The sequence below is a fragment of the Nomia melanderi genome, unplaced genomic scaffold (genome assembly GCF_051020985.1).
Source record: "Nomia melanderi isolate GNS246 unplaced genomic scaffold, iyNomMela1 scaffold0502, whole genome shotgun sequence".
Lineage (NCBI taxonomy): Eukaryota > Metazoa > Arthropoda > Insecta > Hymenoptera > Halictidae > Nomia > Nomia melanderi.
Genome location: NW_027475616.1, coordinates 1,780 through 5,000, shown reverse-complemented (window position 1 = coordinate 5,000; position 3,221 = coordinate 1,780).

Here is a 3,221-nt window from a genome sequence, read left to right as displayed (position 1 = left end):
GATGATGCGTTCTATAATAGAAATACCCGTCGTAGCGTTTCTTCCGAGTCAACCCGCTCACGAAACTCTCTCTCGTCGTGGAATCCCCGCGTCGGAGAGTAAAACGCGAATTAATACTATGAAAACTTACGTCTCTCGACGATGGGACGATCCACGCGAAGAGTTGTTTACGTGCACGCGTATGGTGCGATTGCGTCGATTCGCTTTTCTGTACGGGGAGAAATAGAACGTTGAGTTGACTTATCGGGTCTTCGTTGGAATTACCGTCGCTGGCATTGTAAACTCCAGATGACCTTGTGATTCCTTCGTCGGGCACTGGTAAAGGGTGGCGATGATGCGTTCTATAATAGAAATACCCGTCGTAGCGTTTCTTCCGAGTCAACCCGCTCACGAAACTCTCTCTCTCGTCGTGGAATCCCCGCGTCGGAGAGTAAAACGCCGAAGGCTTACTATGAAACTTACGTCTCTCGACGATGGGACGATCCACGCGAAGAGTTGTTACGTGCACGCGTATGGTGCGATTGCGTCGATTCGCTTTTCTGTACGGGGAGTAATAGAACGTTGAGTTGACTTATCGGGTCTTCGTTGGAATTACCGTCGCTGGCATTGTAAACTCCAGATGACCTTGTGATTCCTTCGTCGGGCACTGGTAAAGGGTGGCGATGATGCGTTCTATAATAGAAATACCCGTCGTAGCGTTTCTTCCGAGTCAACCCGCTCACGAAACTCTCTCTCGTCGTGGAATCCCCGCGTCGGAGAGTAAAACGCGAATTCATAGTATGGAAACTTACGTCTCTCGACGATGGGACGATCCACGCGAAGAGTTGTTACGTGCACGCGTATGGTGCGATTGCGTCGATTCGCTTTTCTGTACGGGGAGCAATAGAACGTTGAGTTGACTTATCGGGTCTTCGTTGGAATTACCGTCGCTGGCATTGTAAACTCCAGATGACCTTGTGATTCCTTCGTCGGGCACTGGTAAAGGGTGGCGATGATGCGTTCTATAATAGAAATACCCGTCGTAGCGTTTCTTCCGAGTCAACCCGCTCACGAAACTCTCTCTCGTCGTGGAATCCCCGCGTCGGAGAGTAAAACGCGAATTCATAGTATGGAAACTTACGTCTCTCGACGATGGGACGATCCACGCGAAGAGTTGTTACGTGCACGCGTATGGTGCGATTGCGTCGATTCGCTTTTCTGTACGGGGAGCAATAGAACGTTGAGTTGACTTATCGGGTCTTCGTTGGAATTACCGTCGCTGGCATTGTAAACTCCAGATGACCTTGTGATTCCTTCGTCGGGCACTGGTAAAGGGTGGCGATGATGCGTTCTATAATAGAAATACCCGTCGTAGCGTTTCTTCCGAGTCAACCCGCTCACGAAACTCTCTCTCGTCGTGGAATCCCCGCGTCGGAGGGTAAAACGCGATATATAATAGTATATGCCAGTGGTTCGCGCGCGTCGTCTCTGAGATACGCGGTCGACAGAGTTCCGAAAACACGTGATGTGCCACGATTTCCGTGCGTCTTACATCTTTCGACGATGGGACGATCCACGCGAAGAGAACGTTCGTGCTTGCGTGAGGTGCAACAGCGTCGATTCGCTTTTCTGTACGGGGAGAAAATAGAACGTTGAGTTGACTTATCGGGTCTTCGTTGGAATTACCGTCGCTGTGCATTGTAAACTCCAGATGACCTTGTGATTCCTTCGTCGGGCACTGGTAAAGGGTGGCGATGATTCGTTCTATAATAGTAATACCCGTCGTAGCGTTTCGACCGATGTCACCCGCCACGAAGTCTCTCTCGACGTGGAAAACCCCGCGCCGAAGAGTAAACGCGAAGGCTTACCATACGAAAGAAAACGGTATTATACGCCTGTGGTATGTGCGTCTCGGCTCTGTGATACGCGATCGGCAGAGTTACAAAAAAACGTTGATGGGCCACGATTTCCGTGCGTCTTACATCTTTCGACGATGGGACGATCCACGCGAAGAGTAGTTACGTGCTCGCGCGAGGTGCGATAGCGTCGATTCGCTTTTCTGTACGGGGAGAAATAGAACGATGAGTTGACTTATCGGGTCTTCGTTGGAATTACCGTCGCTGGCATTGTGAACTCCAGATGACCTTGTGATTCCTTCGTCGGGCACTGGTAAAGGGTGGCGATGATTCGTTCTATAATAGAAATACCCGTCGTAGCGATTCGGCCGAGTCACCCGCCACGAAACTCTCTCTCGTCGTGGAATCCCCATGTCGGAGAGTAAAACGCGAAGGCTAACTATATATAAGATAATATATAGTATTATTATGCCTGTGGTTCTCCGTTTGCCCTACTCTCAGATACGCGACTCGGAGAGTTACGAATAATCGTGATGGACCACGATTTCTGTACGTCTTACATCTTTCGACGATGGGACGATCCACGCGAAGAGATCATTCCTGCTTGCGTGAGGTGCGATAGCGCCGATTCGCTTTTCTGTACGGGAGAAATAGAACGATGAGTTGACTTATCGGGTCTTCGTTGGAATTACCGTCGCTGGCATTGTAAACTCCAGATGACCTTGTGATTCTTCGTCGGGCACTGGTAAAGGGTGGCGATGATTCGTTCTATAATAGAAATACCCGTCGTAGCGATTCGGCCGTGTCACCCGCCACGAAAATCTCTCTCGTCGTGGAATCCCCGCGTCGTAGAGTAAACGCGAAGGCTTGCTATAGAAGACTATAGTTTATACGCCTGTGGTTCACCGGTTGCCTGCTCTCCGGGGTACGCGATCGCGCAGGAGTTACGGAAGAACTTGATGGGCCACGATCTCCAAGCGGCTATATCTTTCGACGATGGGACGATTCACGCGAAGAGAACGTTCGTGCATGCGTGAGGTGCGATAGCGTTGATTCGCTTGTCTGTACGGGGAGAAATAGAACGATGAGTTGACTTATCGGGTCTTCGTTGGAATTACCGTCGCTGGCATTGTAAACTCCAGATGACCTTGTGATTCCTTCGTCGGGCACTGGTAAAGGGTGGCGATGATTCGTTCTATAATAGAAATACCCGTCGTAGCGTTTCGACCGATGTCACCCGCCACGAAATTCTCTCTCGTCGTGGAATCCCCGCGTCGGAGAGTAACCGCCGAAGGCTTGCTATAGAAGACTATAGTTTATACGCCTGTGGTTCACCGGTTGCCGGCTCTCCGGGGCACGCGATCGCGCGAAGGTTACGGAGGGACG